Source organism: Eleutherodactylus coqui, chromosome 6, assembly GCF_035609145.1.
Source record: "Eleutherodactylus coqui strain aEleCoq1 chromosome 6, aEleCoq1.hap1, whole genome shotgun sequence".
In the NCBI taxonomy this organism is placed as follows: Eukaryota; Metazoa; Chordata; class Amphibia; order Anura; family Eleutherodactylidae; genus Eleutherodactylus; species Eleutherodactylus coqui.
The window spans coordinates 148,281,018-148,300,670 of record NC_089842.1 but is presented as its reverse complement, the minus strand read 5'-3'; the positions used below and the strand labels follow the sequence as shown (position 1 = coordinate 148,300,670).

General features: G+C 45.7%; 1 protein-coding gene across 3 annotated transcripts in view; it reads left to right on the top strand.

Annotated features, from left to right (window-relative positions):
• The window catches only part of LOC136632773 (carnitine O-palmitoyltransferase 1, liver isoform-like), a 56,376-nt gene that overhangs the window by 1,212 nt on the left and 35,511 nt on the right, over positions 1–19,653 (top strand). Inside the window, exon 1 of one of the 3 annotated variants that reach the window (XM_066607922.1) lies at positions 9,129–9,198. The exons of the other annotated variants lie outside the window; for them this stretch is intronic. The gene's annotated coding sequence lies outside the window, so the exon portion shown is untranslated. Of the gene's footprint in view, positions 1–9,128; positions 9,199–19,653 lie in introns of those variants that run through there. 3 annotated transcript variants of the gene reach the window in all.

Genomic DNA, 19,653 nt, shown 5'->3' with positions numbered 1-19,653 from the left:
AGGTGGCTTCCAGCCCTCCTCCTTATCCTGACCGATTGCGGAGTGCCAGCCCTCAAGTTCAGCACCGGTCGGGAGGAGTGTTCGGAGGGAGCTTCCTGGCTGTAGTCATGCCGGAGCTGAGTGTCAGCCCTCTGCATCCCCAGAGTGTAAGCCCTCCGGTCCGTCACCGGTCGGGAGGAATGTCCTGAGGGAGCTTCCTTGCTGTAGTCATGCCGGAGCTGGGAGTCGCCTACTAGTACTGAGCGGTACTAGTGTAGTATGTCTCTGCCAACTGGGAGCTTTTGCCAGCTTGGGGTGTGACCTGAGCGTTACCTGTAGGTGAGCCCATCCAACCAATATTTTCAGCGGAGACATACTACACTAATACTAGGAGAGGGTAGTATGAGCTACCAGCTCATACTCACCTTTCTCTGTTCCCCGCATGTACTCTGTTGATGGCTTTGGGTTTCCTCCATGATATATTGTTTACAGGCTGCAGCAGCCTGTGACGTCCCGTCAATAGGCTGTTGCAGCCTGTAAATATAATGTTAGTGAGGAGACCTTGAGCCATCGGTAGGGCACACATGGGGAGTAGGGAGAGAGTAGTGTGAGCTGGATTATTATTTTTCAGCATGGACACCATGATTGTGAAAAATAAATTTAAGTCGGACAACCTATTTAAGACAGGCATGTAGCTGGGGAAGATGTGCTGGAATCTGTGCCGTGTGTGCTGGATCCCAGCAGAGATACTAAGTCCCTCTGTCTTTGCAAAGGTAATTAGATACAGATAGCCATACATTGCCTAAATGCGGCTGATCAATCCTTCCTGGGATTGCTTGTATGAAAGATCTCACTAGCTACAGTACAGATTAAAGTGGTTTTTCAGATTGTATAAAATATCAAATTACAAACAGTTCTTAAAGGGAGTCTGTCATTAGGCTCATTATACCCAAACATGGAAGGAATGCATCGCTAGCAGACTATAGCCTTCCATTAGCTGTAGTTAACAATCATTTGCATTAATTTTACAGCCGATGATTGCCTGAAATTGCCAAAATTAGACATTTTGGTCAACTTTTATTTCAAGTGTATAGCCACTTAAGGGCTTATTCACACGAACCCATTTGCACTGTGTATTATGCATGCAAAATCTGTATGCCCAATTTTCAATGAATAGAGCCCATTGATTTCAATGGATTTAGTCACATGTGCGTTTTTAGCACATGCATTTCAGTTGCACAAAAAAAATGCAGCATGTCCTATTTTCATGTGTATTGTGCAGGAAAGTAGCACTTTTAAACTTAATTGCCCATTGAAATCAATAGGAGCATGTTTGCATGCATTTTTGGACATGTAAATACACAGGGCATGTTCGTGCGCAAAAAATACATTAAAATACACACACTTGTACAAAAACGCAACGCCCTTCATGGAATTACACAAAGGTGCATGTAAATACGCTTACTCCTGTTTGAAGCTGGCCTTAGGGCAACAAACCGGATTTTTGTCCCATGTGAAAGAAAGCTTAGTAACAGCACATAGGAATCAGAATGATACTCATTCAGTGTAATTCATTCACTTCACTGTGTTACAAAAAAAAAAAGTTTTTTTTTCTGGAGAAAACTTGTGTGTTTCTTACGGAGTTTTGGGTGCTGATTCCAAATCAATGCTCAGATTTTGACTGTGAGGAACAGATTTACAGACAATAAACTAAACAACATAGAATAAAGAATTAGGCTGCATGCACATGGGATGGATGGATTCTGCACGCGTGGGAGCCCGCAGCAGAATCCGATCCTTCTGGCAGTGGCGTCTGTGCGTACCGGACATCTTCTTTCTTTTTCTGTACTGTGGATGGTCTGCACAGCTCACCGTCGTACATGCCCGGTACAATTTTTTTTAAACTGCTGCTTTTCCCGCGCGAAATCTGCGGTCCATCTGCAATGTCAATTGCGGATGGGCTGCGAGTCGGACGGCTTCCATTGTATGCATGAATACGTGTGTAATACACGACAAGATAGAACATGCTGCAATCTTTCTTGCGCATATATTTTGCGCATTATGTGTGAGCGGCAACATAGGAGCCTGTGGCAGATTGGTACAGCGTATTACACACACAAAACCCGCACACATAATACGCAGTCACCCCATACCCGCATGAAGGAGCCTTAAGTCACATATTTCGTTCATGTACGCTAATGTTCTCCCTTGGAATATTCCAGCAGCAATCAGCGGACATCACAAGCATCTACCTTACTTCATACCATTTTTCAATTGCACGTATGTCCAGGTGAAATCTTTCACCATGCTTATGTGATAAGTCAATGCTAGGGGCAATAAAGACAGTTTACTGTTAGTTCTAATAAATGAGGCCCATGATATCAATCAATGGTCAATATACAGTACCAAAATGGCATAATATTGAATATCCTACTTTCTTATGATGTCTATTACTCCATTATCTTGCCTGACAGGCGATTTTGGTTGTGTATTTGGATGCTGCACCCTGAATACAGGAAGGAACACAGATTTTTACACTGGAAAGTATACCCTGGTAATAGTGAATTATCGTTCATCATTCAGTTTCATCAGACAGGAAAATTAAATGACTGTGAATGGAGGCGATTGATTGGAGTGGTCTCTGACCCGCTTCGCCTCCAATCACTGAGTGATCTTTGCTCCTATGTGACATCACAGGAGCGATTATCACTGGGGCGACTGTTGGACACTTCAGTGCCCAACATTTGTCCTTAAGGCCAGCTTCACAAAAACGCAAGTGCGTTTGTGCGCCTTTAGCACAACATTTTTGCGCTATAGATGAGGCTTTTTGCACGCGTATCAGCATATTTTACTGAACTTTTTCTGCTTGCCGAGAATATTCGTTTTTGCGCTGCAAACACACAATTGAAATGGCTAATTAGTTCCAGATGTGTTCTTTTTCCAGCACAATTATGCGGTATTTCATGTTTCATTGCGTATTGCATGCGCATTGCATTGCACATCCTTATTAACTTCCGTGGGGACTTTTGGTGCAGAAATATGCAGGAAAATAGAGCATGTTCTATCTTATTTTGTGCGGCCGAGGTGCGCACGCAAAATACGCGCATATAAACAAACCCATGGGTTCTATTCACTGAGTATTGTGCATGAAAGCCTAAACAATATGAGTTGCTAATAACATCCAAACCAATATATGTAAATGTTAGGGCAGTTTCAGACAGCCATATGTGCAAGTATGGAGCATAGTTGCGCATGAACGAGGTTTTATTTTTTCCCTCGCTGGCTGTTTAAACTCCGCCCCATAGCGCAGTAGTTTGAATAAGACAGCGGGAAGATAGGTCCTGCCAGATCTTTTCTCACCCATACAATTAACAGGCGAGAACCCCGATAGTGAAAACGAAACCTCTGAAACCATTTGAAATCAGTGGTGTCGTTTTGTCCCGTTACGTGGCCGTGATTATCACAGCTGCATAACGAAACTAAAATATGTTCATATGTTTAACCCTTTCCAATCCTCTGTCTGACGTCTGAAGACATTATGATTTAAGGCTGTACAGCTGCGATGTTGAAAGACGTCCGTCGGGGTTCTCTTCCTGTATATTGCAAGCCTCTCTGCTGTCGGAGCCTATCCGATGTGTCATCTCATGCAGTACTGGCTTTAGCCAGCAGATAGCGCCATTGTATAATGGCAGAAAAAGAGTAAGCCCCCCTGGGAAAACCAGGATGCAAATTGGATTGGAAAGGGTTAAGGGCATTTTCAGATGAGCATATGTGCAAATATGCTCGCTGCTATGCATCATATTTGCGCATAAGCTAGGTTGGGAAATGGCAAGAAACAGGCTGATACATACATCGCAGCATATAATACTGTTATTTTTGCGCTTGAAATGCCCATTCACACGCTTACGTGTTACTCCCTTTCCATAGAATAGAATGGCTATTAAATGCCAAATTAGAACCAGCTGTCTTCTTTTCCTTGCGTTGTACGCGGGGTAACTCCCTCCCTCCCTTTTTTAAGCTGCCATAGACTTCTACAGCTGCTTTCTGCGTAACACGGACAAAGATAGAGCAGATCTTATCGTTTCCCATACAAAGATTTTGCGCGGCAGAAACATGTTCGTATGAATGAAGCCATTGAAACCAATGGCTTCGCTTTGTCACATACGGAAATGCCTCTGCAAATACCCCTTAATAAAAGAACTAGAGATATGTGAGTTCGTGATAATTGGAAATCAGGTCAAAGGGGAGAATATAATTGGATATATTGTTATTGTGAACGAAGTGCACTTTTTTAAGTCGCCTGTCATGAGGCGTATATACTTGCTATTACATTCCGGTATAAGTGCCAGAAGGTACAGTACAAGGTGTGAACAGTGCTGAAGGGATATTTTTAAAGCAAACATTTTCAGATTAGCCTTCTAGATGTGATGAGACAATCTTAAACAACCTTCATAGCAAATATGTAAAGAATATGGAGGTTATGATGTGTGTTGCTAAGCAACAAGACCGTGTACTAATGCAGCATATGGGTAAGCAGTGAAACCAGCACCCCGTTCTTGTCTCCTAGGAATATAATATGCAAAATACTGAAGCTTTGATTTGATAACTTTTGTTTTTCTAACATGATTTATTACCAATTGTATATAGAATTATTTTTTTTGTTTTGATATCATACTGAGAAATCCCTGCGGCATAATGTACAGAAAAGAGAGATATAGCCAGCAGCAAAACTGATTCCAGACACAAGAGGAAGCATAGATACTCTAGAGCAGTGGTCCCCAACCTTTTTGGCACCGGGGACCGGCTTCAAGCAAGACCATTTTTACAAGGCCTGGCAGGGTTGGGCGGGACATGGGCGGGGCTTTGGTTATATGGGGCGGGGTTATGAAGGGGTTTGGAGTTTAGTGCATTCTTATTTAATTATGACATTTAGAATGCCCTGGCAGTACACACATAGGGCAGTATAAAAAACGGATCCTGACAGAAAGTTGTCAGATGGACACTTATAATCATGATGGAAGCCCCATTGAAAACCGGTAGATATATTAATGGATGTGTTTGAAAAAACATTAAAAAACACAGATATTTTCAACATGATAGTGAAACGTGATGTGAACTGGTCCTTACAGTTTCTCTGAAGTCTGCAAACAGTAGAAGAGAGGGCAGAAGGAAAAGTGTAACACAAAACTGCAGGATCGGACTGCACAGTGTATATGTTTATGGTCTGCGGTATAACCATATAGATGTATAGGTCTGCATAGGAGCAATATATACAGACAGGTAGATTTTAAATGAAGCGTATTTGCAAAATCGCTTTATATACTACAAAGCTCTGCAGCTTACCTACCTAACATATGTCCTCCTGTTAGGTTGGTAAGCTGCATAGCTTTGTAGCCATGGCCCCACTGACATACTCATCTCTGTTCACCTGTACCGGCTCTTCTTAGATTTGGCTCCTGATGCTGTAAATATGTCAGATCCACGATCCCTACCGCTCGCTGACAATACCGTAGGTAATGTCAGGGTTACGTTAAGACCCTATACAATGAAACAGGGAAGAGTATGAACAAAAGAAAGACATCATCAGAGTCAATGGGGCTGTGCTGCAAAACTATGCAGCCGATTATGGTGACGTGAGAACATGACAGGTCCTCTGCATAATAAATTCAGCTCTGTAAAAAATGGTTGTAAAGAAGGATATATCCTTTATAAGAATTTTCTTGAAACATATACTGCAGCAATTCAGCCGGGTATATTCAAACACATCGGATCAAAAGTTACATCAATTGGACTTCTTCCTTCTTTTTTTCCACACATGAAAAATGCAGTGAATACGGATGCAACATAGATTTTTAAAAAGTGCATATTCACCAAAAACTAATAAAAAAAGTTTGGTACCATGTTAGCCAGTAGAGCAAAATGGGATTGTTCCCAGCAAGAGAAACCAAGTAATCTTGTGGATATGATACCTTTTAACCCTTTGCAATCCAATTTTGGATTCAGGGTTTACTAGGGGGCTTTCTCTTTCTGCCATTATACAATGCCGCCATCTGCTGGCTAGAGCCAGTACTGTGGTATAGGACATGCTGGAGAGGCCCCTGACAACAGAGCGGCCAGTAATATACAGTAAGAATACCCTGCCGGACAGCTTCCGATATCGGAGCTGTACAGGCTTCAAATAGAATGTCTTTAGACGTCAGACAGTGGATTGGAAAGGGTTAATGGCTAACAACAATACATGATGTAACAGCTTTTGGATCTCTCATGGTTCTTCCCCGGGCATAATGAAATAGATATGAAGAGGCATGTATATATATATATATATATATATATATATACATATATACACACACACACACACATACACACACTTATGAAAAGGCACAGACATGGATGTGATTAATTTTCACTTAAAAGGATACTACATCAGGAGGAGTAGAAAAATAAAAACATACTTAAATAGTCCTGATAGAAATATGAAGGTTTTATGGTTCCTGAATTAGTGAAGAAGAATGCTGAGAGGTTCGAAAGCTTGCTATAACATCATGTATTTTTGTTAGCCATTAAAAGGTATCATATCTACAATATTACTTGGTTTTTCTTGCTAGGAACAATCACACTTTACTAAAAACTAATACACATGAAGTGAAAATGGTGCATTTTTCAAGGACCAAATTGCATGTGATACTGTTCCCACTCTGTGTGCTGTCATCCCCGTTGACTGCACCCATCGGACCACTTGCGTGAGTGCTATGTAGTCCTGTAATTCTATGTGTGCACAGAAGTAGTCCTCCATGTGCATTCACTTTGACATAATACTCACATTACTGGATTCAACATGTCAGCTGTTATGAGACCATAAGTTCAGCTTATGGGGCTCATAAGGGCAGACAGGCTCCCCTTAACACAGTGGTCTCACACCAATGGCTTTGCAACTGCTGCAAAACTGTGACTCCCACCAAGCCCCGACAGCCACATGCGGGGGATGTAGCTGTGCAACAGCTGTAGAGCCACAGGTTGGGGCTGTTGACATAGTGGAATCTGCCTGTAAAACCACAACAGAAATGCATGGCGGTCCTGCTGTGGTTTTTCCTGTCAATGGCTAAAATCTACATGTGAAATTTCCAACGCATTTCTGCACGAATGCATCGAAAGAAGTGAAAACATGTCCGAAAATCCAAACGCAGATTCTTCCCATTGGGAGAATGTGTGCAGATCCGTGGCAAAAACCGCAGCAAAATAGCCATGGATTTCTGCCACGGCTTTACCGGTGAATTCTGCACTGAAAATTCGGATGCCGAATCCGCCGTATAATCATCCCCCCAGGGTAGTTTCACACGGAGATCATGGTATTTGTGCGATAAAATCTCAGCAAAATCGCATCTTTGTTCATGCGATTTTTGAGCCTCAGCGCAAATATGAAGGAAGCCATTGAAAAGCATTGGTTTCATAATTGTGCGTTTTCAAGCTCTCTCACATCACACAATGTCATCGCCCATGTGAAAATGACCTTACACTAACTTCACACGGGCGCTCACCATCATGAGATTTTGCCGCAGATGTGAGACGTTTTTGTGCTAAAACCGCCTTGCATCACTTTGTGCAAGAAGCGATTGCGGAGTTTGTCCCATTGTTTTCAATAGGGGAAAAAGCTTGCATCGCACTGCGTGCACCTAGCACGTGGCGCAATGCTGCCGCCCGCCCTATTAAAAACTATGGGAGATGCGATAGCACGCACAGAGATAGGATGTGCCGCGATTTGTCTCCTGCATCGCGATGTGGGATAGTATCGCTCATGTGAATGACCCCATTCAAAAGAATGGGTCCATATCGTGCGAGATATGTCTCTCGCAACGCATGAATCTTGCACAATTTTCTTGCGCAGTGTGAAAGCGGCGTTATAGTGCAAGCAGTGCAGACGAGATTTCAAGAAATGGTATCAGCGTGCACTTGGAAGAACCAGTAGCATAAACTGTCCAGCAGTTCAAAACACCCGCAGCGGGACAGGGTATGTTCACCTCAGCTTTAGGTCTTATAGGACATCGGTGACCGAGATCGGCAACCAATTTAATACGCGGCCAGAAAAGATAGGTCTTGCCCCATCTTTTGCCGATATATGCTGGCAGCTCCCATAGACTTCTATGAGAGCTGGGAAAAAAAAGGGAGGGGGAGGGAGATTAGCAGCGTCCGACGCCGGGGAAAGAAGACAGCTGGCTCTAGTTAAGCAGCAGTTATTCCGAGGATTTCTGCCATCGAGGAATTTCTGCGCTGCAGTGTATATTTGCGCTAATACGTTTCAGCCGCTCATGTAAATGGACGAGAAAACGCAACTTAAGATCTGGACTTGATCGTGGCATTTTTATGTTCACACGATTTTTTTGCCTGCGATGCAGCCAGCGTGAGAACGCATTTGTTCGTGTGAAGGAGGCCTTACCCCTCTAAGCGCTCACTCAGAGCGTATTTAGCCTGCGTATTACACACATACTATACAGTGCACATGTGTAAAATGTACTGTGTATTTTATGTATCAGACTGATAATGGCGCGGAATACGCATCAAAATAGGACATCTTGCATTTTTTTCACGTGCCTGAAAAACGCAGGTTACAATGGCCCAATGAAAATCAATGGGCTTTTAGCACGGAGTATTAATTGCGCAAATAACATCTGCGGAATATGCAGGCCGAATTTGTGCGTGTGAGCCCTGAGGTGAAAATCGTGGCAAATCCGCGCCAAAATCCACCTGCAGCAAGCGCATGTCTGATCGCACCTTTCCTGCGGACATTGCTATTAGTGCATTTCTCCATAGGGCAGGGGGCGTGCCGCATGCTAGAACACAACGACACCGATACAAAGTAGTTTTATTATCACTTTTGATTATTTGCACACTACTCTCTACTCCCTTTCACCTACTGCCTTCTATTTCCCATCCCCCTTCTTATCTGCCACTGGCAGGGCGGCCCCTTGACCATAGGCATTGCAACTACAAGGTGGAGCAGTTTATCTGCCTCCCCTCCCACGGCCTGCATTGTCTTTGCCGCCACAACTTCTACTACTACATCTTGTTATAATTTCCACCAGCAGCACTAGTTACATCACGCACATCTCTGCGCATGCGTGCTACCGTTCTGTGCGCGGCGCTTCCTTCCAGCTAGGAGTGCGCATGCGCGGTCTCGTCGGTGATAATCCGGACCTCCCGGCTCATGCGCGGTCCCTTTTGGTGAGTTGTGTGATGCCCGCACTCGGTACCGTTCATTACCGGCAGCCGACTACCGAGTCCTGGTAGTGTGTGGTTGTTGTAGCCGCTGGCGGGGACATAGTGACGAACTGCTTGGAATGAAAAACTGGCGTGTTGATGTGACGTCATGCAGTTACAACTGATGCGTTACTATGATGATAGAGGAGGGTGCCGGGTGACGTCACTTCTCTTAACGCCTGCAAATACGTCATGACATTTGTAGCTGCCCATATATGTGCATAATGGATCATTTGCGGATAATGTGGCTGATACAATTAATAATTGGCGCGTGTCCGGATAACCAATGGTGAGGCGTGCCGCGATATGCACCTGCGCACATGGCTGCCATTTCTATAACGTCACATCTGTGGTTCGTGTGTAAGTTTGTAAGTTGCGTCCCTAAAAAAAGTCACCCGTAAAATACGGCGGCGGCGACAAATTTTTGAGAAATGTCTGATAGATGCAGCTGGGGTCGCTTCCTCCTCCTTCTAACAACGTTTTGGCGCTGCTGATTGGTGATAAGTCGTCTGATATTAAGCTGGTTTCACATCTGCGTCCGGAGCAGGAAAGGGGAGCCCCCCGATGGAAGCGAACGGCGCAAAACGCACCCATTGGCTATAATGGGGTCCATTCGCTTTCCGCTTAGCTGCCCGGCTTTTGCGCCGTATCTGTAATGCTGCCCTCGACCGAAGGTTCCAACGCAGCAGTAAAACCACCCTTAGGGCGACCGTGATGTAATTGTGTAGTACGCACGCATAATACACGGTGGACGGATCCAGTGAAGGTACATTCATGTTCATTCATCCACTCACACCCGCGGATATACATTGCGTATGACACGTGAAAAAGAACGCATGTGCGATTTTTATCACGTATTATGTGCGATGGAGCGTTCGCTATGGGTATGTAATAAACGCTGTACATACGCATTTATATTACAAGCATGCCGTTGCTAAGCGACAGCAGGAAATTTTAAGAAATGGAACCAGAAGACTGACGGCGTGCGTGAGATACACCGCCATGCGCAGTGCAAAATCGCTGTCATACGCGGTGAAAAGCCGGCAAACAGAGCGATACAATGGTGCGGTCGAAATGCAGCGTTTTACACATACGCCCCCGAGAGGGACCGGCTCCTGGGAATATAAGCGTGAGGCTGGAATACGCCCGCCTGTCACCCCCCGGAAATTAAAGGGGCTTTCCTAAAAAAAAAATTCTACAATCATAAAATAGTGTGAAATGATGAAAAAATGAATTCTCACCTATTCTGGCGGCTCCTCGTCCGTCCAGAAGAGGCGGCGGGCGGCCATGTGCCGTTCATAGTGTATGGTACCACTCAGCCAATCACAGGCTTCACTGGGGATTCTTCCAGCGCTGCTGAAGCCTGTGATTGGCTAAGCAGTCATGTGCACAATGTACGGCCCCTGACCGCCCGCCGCCTCTACCGGGTGCTGTGCGTCCAGCATCGGGGCTGGAACACCGGACGGGGAGCCACAGGAACAGGTGAAAATTCAGTTTTTCTTCGTTTCACATTATTTTAAGGATGTAGAAATTTTTTCTTGTCCGATTTACGTAAACGGCATCTTAAGGGGTCCACCGGGGTGTAAAATCACGCATCAGCTCATGCTGGCCTCCCCTGCTCGCCCTTCAGGTCTCCCTGCTGATGTCACCTGTGCAGATCGCAGTCAGCCTGTCTCCAAACAAGCTGCAGCAGCCAATGACTGAAGTTGGTGACATTGGCTGCAGCGCAGGTTTACAGGATGCCACAGTCTGACTGCAGAGACCCAGTGCCTCTGGTGGGGGACAAGCGTGGAGAGGTTTGTTATTTTACACCATGGGGACCCGTCAACCCTTTCCAATCCAATTTGTATCCTGGTTTTCCTAGAGGGCTTACTCTTTTTCTGCTGTTATACAACGTCGCTATATGCTGGCTGAAGCCTGTACTGCATGAGGTGACACGTTGGATAGGCTCCGACAGCAGAGAGGCTGGCAATATACAGTAAGAGAACCCAGATGGATGTCTATCAACATCGGAGCTGTACAGCCTTAAATCATAATGTCTTCAGACGTCAGACAGTGGATTGGAAAGGGTTAAGACCCCTTAAAGGGGTTGTCCCGCGCCGAAACGGGTTTTTTTTTTTTTCAACCCCCCCCCCCGTTCGGCGCGAGACAACCCCGATGCAGGGAGGTAAAGAAAGCTCACCGGAGCGCTTACCTGAATCCCCGCGCTCCGGTGACTTCTCTACTCACCGCTGAAGATGGCCTCTTCCTCCGTGGACCGCAGCTCTTCTGTGCGGTCCACTGCCGATTCCAGCCTCCTGATTGGCTGGAATCGGCACGTGACGGGGCGGAGCTACACGGAGCTACACGGAGCCCCATAGAAGACTGCAGAAGACCCGGACTGCGCAAGCGCGGCTAATTTGGCCATCGGAGGGCGAAAATTAGTCGGCACCATGGAGACGAGGACGCCAGCAACGGAACAGGTAAGTATAAAACTTTTTATAACTTCTGCATGGCTCATAATTAATGCACAATGTACATTACAAAGTGCATTATTATGGCCATGCAGAAGTGTACAGACCCACTTGCTGCCTCGGGACAACCCCTTTAAGGAATGAGCAGACTCACTGCAATATTCTGATGACAGATCTGCTTTAAACATGCCACTATACACATGTGACCATATATATATGCGCATACATACACATGCCCCTAGGTATAAAATATATACTTATCTACAAGTTGCACACACGTATGCAGAGTTGCAAGAAAAAGTAAGTGAACCCTTTAGGAATTACCTGGCAATAAACAAGGCATCTTAGAAATGTTGATGAACTTAGGCCGGCTGCACATGGACGGATTTGCATTGCGGAATCCGGGGTGGGCGACCGTGTCCGGATTCGGCAGCAATTACTGCCCATAGCATGGTATGGAAAAGCGTTTTTTCCTGCAGACGAGCGGAAATCAATTGCGATTTTTTTCCGTTCGCAGAGGACAAATCGCAGTATGCTCTATTTCAGTGCAGATTCCGTCGACCTGTGGCCCTTCCACAATGACCTTGTGGAAAGGTGGCAGGTGTTTAAGAAAAAAAACCCCGGACTGTGCATGTCATACGGTTCGCCGTGCGGACCCTCCGCAGTAGAGAAAAGAAGAAGGAAAGAAAGTAACGAGCGGACGCCGGCTGGGCACAGGGTCAGATTTCGCTACGGGCTCCTACTTGCGTAATCCAACCCAGTTGTGTGCAGCTGGCCTTAGGGTGTATTTACACAGGCAATTTCCTCGCTCAAGTTTCATCCGATTGCTATATGGACGGAACTCACAAAAAAACCCAAAATATTATTTTCTAAGGGTTTATACACATGGGTGATTTTTCTCTCGGATCAAGAGTTTGACGATTCGCAGTACTCCGCACACAGAAAAGAAAGAACCATTTGCATATCCGCTCAGATGAGTGGATAGCGATTGCGATTTCCGCGAGTGGAAATAAAATCGCACCACGTTCTATTTTTGTACGGACTCCGCACGGAGAGCTTCCATTGAAGTCGGTGTAAGCCGTCAGACCCACGACCCATCCGCCTAGTGACGGTGCGGGAAATACAAATATATACGGTAGATTTTTCTACTGCACATGACCAACAGTGAGCGTCCGCGGTCTTCTGCAGTAAGGAAACAACAGGTAAGTGGGGTCACCGGCTGCGGTCAGACCCTGATACCGCTCTGGGCTCCCACCTTCAGAATCCAACCTGTCCATGTGAGACCGGCCTTAGGCTGGGCTCATACGAGTGCATCTTGCAGCGTGCCGCCCGTGGCATACAGCAAGTACGCAATGACAATCCCCATGTACTATCTTGGCGTGTATGAGTGCATAATATGCTCCAAGATAGAACGGGGTACAATTTTGCTCCCGCATGTATTTTGCACAGTTTGTGAAAGCAGCATCATGGACGCCCATTGGTACAACACATTCCATGCGCAAAACCTGTACGCGCAATATGCTACACCAACACACTCTGTGTGAGAGAGCCGTGATTGAGAAGAAAGGTCCAAAATACCTCCCCGACATTGTACAACCCTTGTGTGCAGCTACATGAAGCCTTTGGTGGACATGATCGCTGCTAAAGGAACATCTACAGGTTCTTTAATTTCTGTGCTCACTTTTCTCCCTGCACTGTGAATATTTACCTATTGTCTTAAAGGGACACTCCAGTGATTTTTTTTTTAAGATTTATTCACTATGTAGTTACCGTGTTTCCCCTGATAATAAGACCTACCCCGATTTTCGGGGAAGGCTTGAAATATAAGCCCACCCCCGAAAATAAGCGCTTGCTAAAAAACAATACTCACTTACCTCCAGCGTTCCGGTCCTCGCGCTCCTTCGCTGCTGCAGGCTGCCGCGTCCTCCTTCAAGCCAATAAAACAGTTCTTCCTGGAAGCGGGGCTTGAAAACTCTGCCTCCAGGTAGCTAATGCCCTTATTGGTTAATCCAGTGCCACATCAACCAATGAAAGCCAGCGCTGGATTAACCAATCACAGCCATTTAAAGATGACTATAGGAGCTAATAATAATTAAACAGTTCCCCCTGCATGCAAAAATGGTATATCTTTAGGGCCTCATGTCCATGGGTGGACCGGTAAAATGCTGTGATGCCCGCAGTATGAGCAATGAGTGCACTGCGCATGCCTGCGTACCTAACGCACACGGTCATGCTCAGTATGACTTTTTTTAAAAATTCCCCGCTCTGTTTCATAGCGGAGTTGCGTATGGACCGGCGCAGGATACCGCTATGCCCGTGGAAAGGCAGCCTAAAGTACATCAGAAATGTAGGATGGTTTTATGCTACAACTTGTCCCAGAAAGTTGGCGATTTCTCTGTAATACATCTGCCCCGATATTCGTTGCCTGATAACCCCACTCACTACCAGTAGTTACTATTGCCAATGGAGAACCTTTAGGGCTCACTCACCGCTCATACCAAGAATTGCAATAGTAACAAAGATATTGAAACACTTGGGGGATTTTTGCTTCTATTTCTAGCTCTAGGGAACATACAGTACATGCATCAAGACCCTGTGTGGTGTGCTGCCCAAAGGTGCAACGCGGACCCCCACCCACTAGGTGCCATTTATAATACTGGGGTAGAACGAGCTTTAGGCCCCCTGAGGCATCCTACAGCTATGTCCCTGATGTTGCCATAGTTCGCCTCCTTGATTCATGTTGTAGGCCAACTGATAAAGAGCAGATAAATGACAAGTTCTGCCTGTAACAACCCGACCGCAGCCGTCAGGTGACACACGTGGTTCTCCATGCGTTTGAGGAAGATCTCCCTATTTTCTGCCTGCGGGATGTTTCTGCTCTGGGTGCTGAATAGCATCACATGAATGTAGCCGTCTATGTATGTCTGAATGCTTAGGTTTTACCATTTTCTTCTTCTGTAAAACAGGAAATCACTGTATATACTAAGTTTAGGCCGACACTATGTTACAGCTGGCATTGCATGATACAGCTGATGAGCAACTTTTACCTCCATAAGTGCATCTGTCCATGGGCGGCTCGGATTTCGCAAGCGCATTTCCGCCGTGGAAGAACATTAAAAGTGATTGCGATTTATCGCAGTTTAAATGCAAGCTTCAACGCATAGATTCATAGCAAATCGCACCATGCCAAGTTTTTTATTACACAAGCGGAAAATTGCAATGGATTTCCTCTCGTGCACACCAGACTGCGATTGCCATAAGCATGTTATGGAAAGCGTTTCATGCGGGACCCGCGTTTGGATTATTGCTGTGGATTCCGCAATTGACAGTCGCCCTAACAGTGAAAGTAGTTTAGAAGTTGCTCAACTGTCCACCTTAGGCTGCCTGTCCACGGCCGTGACAGAATATTGCTAGCGATATTCCACCGCAGGGGGGAGAACTGACAGGTCTCCGCGGTGAGCCTATCTGATAGATAGGCTCACCGCGGAGAATTGGGGCAAATCGCAGCATGCCTCGATTTGAATCCTGCGAGCGGAGAATCTCTATGATTGCTCATGGACGTCGGGCTGCGCTCTCCATAGTTAAGTCTATGGGAAGTGTTCACTGCGTTACCCGCGGCCTGATTATCAACGCAGTTACATATCGGCCGCAGACAGGAGGCCTTATTTTGGATGGTAACAATGTTTCAGTAAGTGACTCTTATAAAAAATGAATGGTAAAAGATCCCACTTGCACTGACACCTCTCCATTTATTTCCCAGCTGGATGCAGCGGCCTCATCTGATGGTACAGGAATTCGGGAAATTGTTCAATTGTTCTTTTACAAAAAAAATTGGAGCTCTTTGCTAAAGGATGCCAAAAAAAAAACATGTACACTTGTTTTGACCATCTAGTTGTCTTAATCATAGCTAAAAACTGTAGTACTGTCTCCCAGTATATACAGGGTATAGTCAAAAAGACTGATGCAGTACTATATCACAGGCTTGACTAGGAAGGGATGGATGCACTACATGATGGTATGACACGCGGGCCCTGGGGGGCCCTGGACCATGGATTTCACTTGTTATTTTATTATAATACTGAGATTAGTCTTTTTGATTACAGCCTGTATAATACAGCCTGTGTTACCATGGTTAGTGATGCCTTTTTACCTGAAACTCCTGGCCTCTTTCCCCTTAGATTGGCGCCCCACTGCTGGCAACACTGTTGTCTTACCCATGCCACTGCACCCAACAGCGCAATAGATGAGGCCCTTCCAACGGTCTCCGCATTTTCAGGGGATGTGGCCGCTGACGGCTACTCCGCTCCCCTGCCTCCTCTCCCTTCAGCAGCTGTCACAGGCGCCGCTGCAGAGAGGTAGATGGGGAGCGGAGTAGCCCTCAGATAGAAGAAGATCTGGTGATGAGACTTCCTAGGAAAGAATAGATAAGTATAGAATTTTATTATTATTTTTTTTAATGACTGAACCCCTTTAATGCTACAAGATTTGAAAGTAAAAGTAAAAAAAAATCTTTCCATTGAGATGGTGCCTGATAAGCATCAGACAGGGGGCTGCAGTGCAAGGGAGTGACTGAAATACACAGAGGAGACCTCCAAAATGTGATAGGCAATCAGGTGAGGGGGGCAGGCATGGTAAAATGTGTTTTCACTGGAGAGGCCATTTAATTGCTTCAAAATTCAGAAGAAGTACAATATCCAGTAGAAGGATAGGCTCAATCGGGTGGCTATTTGGAATATTAGGACTTCACGCTAAATGTGGAGATAGATGTGTTCCCATCTCTGGGACCCACACTTATCAGTCATTTATGACACAGGCTGGGAGCACACTGCCATATTTCAGCCTTCTCTTTGCATCCTTAATACGGAAGTGCGTCCCGGCCTGATCGCTGGTCCCCTGACCTGAACTAAGGGCATCATCGGAATTTATGGTGCTCAGAAGTCGGGGCAAGAGCCCAGCAGTCAGGCCGGGACGCAGTTATGCATGAGGGACACAAAACCGTGCCCGGAATGCGATAGTATACTTTTGGTCATTTCCTGTAGATGTGGTGGGAACATCCTTACACCCCCTGAACGCAATCCAACCTACATGAACATTGGGTGTGCACAGAGTTTATATGGAGTGGGCTTAGGAGACGTGCTATTTATTGTGTTAGAAAAAATGGAAATATAACGGAACAGAAGAACGCTAAAAGCTTTACAGTAAAGATGAGCGAGCATGCGGGGGGGGGGAGGGTGGAGAGAGAGAGATAGATCTCCTCTCTCTCCCTCCCCCTGCCCCCCCCCCCCCCCCCCCCGCATGCTGCTCGGTCGAGTAAGCAGTTACTCGGCTATACCGATACTCAATTGAGCAGCATGCTTAAACGAGCATGCACAGCCACCATAGGAGTCATGGCTTCTGCTTCGCACTCTATATGATCTTCCGTCGTGTCAGACTTGCAGTAGATGGACTCCCTGTGGGTTCTTTACACCTGCTATCTAGTGCCAGCTTGTTTGTGGTGTCTTAATCACCTTAGTCATCTTTCTGTAGAACGAGTTTTTCTACTCTGCCGGCTTATTTGTTGAGTTTTAGTTTACTTATTTTATGCTTTTAGTGTCAGTAAATATAAACTGCTTGTTCCTCCTGGCATGGTTGTGCTTTAGGCGAGAGGTCCGTGAGTCACTGCATCGTGACTAATCGATAATCTAGAGAATCTGCTGATAATTCAGCGTCTCTCAGGTCCCTGTGATGCCGGGTTACAGGAGTGTTACCTTTAAAGAAAGTAGTGAAATAACATCTCCTATTACTAGCGACGCTCTCACACGCCCGGATTTGAATTGTGGATTTTGCGATTGTATGATCCACGGTAATGCACAGTTCAACCAAATGAATGGGATTGCATCATTTCGCTCACATTAGCGGGTCAGAATTGCGTAATCCGCTAGCGGAAAATAAAACGCAGCATGTTCTATTTTCCCATTGTGCTGTATGGTCACGGATATACCTGCAGCCCATATGCAATTACATTGGGTATGGGCTGCGGGTACCCGCGTCATCCGTAATGCAACTGAAAAAAAACCTGTACTGCGCATCAGTACATAGTCATATGCAATTCAATTACATGCTGTACACGGGTTCGCCGGATGGGCTCACAACCAGAGTCTGCTGCAGGCCTCCCGCAGGCCGAATCCGACCCGGTCATGTGTCCCGGCCTTAGGGGAGCGCTTTTCAAAAAGAGGTTCTTCTGGAAGGGTTTCATTGTAGTTTTTAAGGCCATTCTCTTGAGGTCCTTGTTATGACATTATGCATCTCCTTTCCTAGGGAATCCTAGTAGGATACAAAACTGAAACAATAGTCTGCACCCTAAGGCTAGGTTCACACAGGGCAGATTTGCCGCGGAAATTCCATCCGGAACTTCGCCGCGGCAAATCTGCCTGCGGCCGCTAATCCCGGGATTAGCCAGCCATGAGGATGAGATTTCTCAGAAATCTTGTCCCCACGGGATGGCGAATCCGTCGTGGCAAAATCGGTGTTGCGGCGCGGATTCCCTGGCCGCAGCATGTCCATTAATTTTTTTTCCCATTGCGGCCGCACTGTCCTGTATGGGAGCAACGGCTGCAACAAAAAAGTGTTGCGGCCAAGCCGCTCCAAAACCCGCTGCTAGGTGCAGTGGGTTTTGAAGCAGCACTTCCCTGGCGGAAATCTCGCGGTTTTTCGCTGCGGCCAAACTGCGAGATTTCCGCTGTGAATATGCCGTGTGAGAACCCAGCCTTAAGTTGCTACCATAAGAGTCAAAAAAGAAGAGAAAGTAGAAAAAGGGGCTTTAAAAAGAAGAGCAAGGGAAGTATTGAGGGAGAATGTGACAAAAAATAAATTGAGAGCGTAATTAAAGAAGGCGGAGTAAGGTGTGGGACCCACCAGTCACTGCCATAGCCATAGGATATGCCATAAATGTCTGATACATGCGGACCCCATCTCTCGGACCAGCACTTATGTTGGGAACAGGTATCTCCTGACCTGCTCGGTGAGGTAGCCGCAGGCTTCCCGGTTGGCCATTTCCATAACTCCCATAGAAGTGAATGGATAGACCTTAGCACATTTATAGTCACCTCTCCATTCATTCTTTGTCTGGATGCTGTGAATACCTCACCGGTCTGATCAGCGTCCCCCTGTTCTCCACATAGGTGTGGGACACTTGGACCCATATTGCACTCTAAGGCCTCATGTCCACTAGAAAAATGCAATCCGTGCAGAATCTGCCACAGATTTCGTGCGGATTTGCTTTAAATTGTATTTTTTTGCATGCAGATATCTGCACACATCGCTATCAATGTGATAGCAATGTTGCTGATCCGCGGCAGAATGGAGCATGCCGCGTTTTTTCTCCCGCGCGTGAAAAACGCAATTCTTTTAAATTGCCATCCGCAGGTGCAAAAATCAATTTAATGGACCGCGGATGGCCAATGATTCCCTATGGGCAAAATCCGCTGCGGATTCCGCAATTCCATTTAGCTAGTGGACACGAGGCCTTAAACCTGATTTTTCCTGCGAGCGCAATGTGTTTTGCCAAAAAAACACATTGCATCGCTGCACGTGTGATTTTTCACGTGCAGTTTTCATACGTGTGAAAATCGTATGTTGATTCAATAGTAAAAATAGAAAAATACATTGCGCTCGCATGCAAATCACATTTACAAATACATGCAAGTGTGATGCCGTTTTTATTTATTTATTTTATTCATGCATCTATAGGAATTAATGGTGGTGTCACCCAAAAATTAGGACATGCTTTGATTTTTCTATCTCTGACTCCTGGTCCGAAAAAAAATCACTTGTGTATAAACATATAGAAACAAATGGGCCATTATCTCATACGTGTTCTGCCAATATCACAACTTGCGTGATGAAATCGCCCGTGTAAATATGGCGTAAATCTCCAAATTGGGAGTAGCCCTTTTAAATTCAGAATATCTGGACCGGATTCATGATA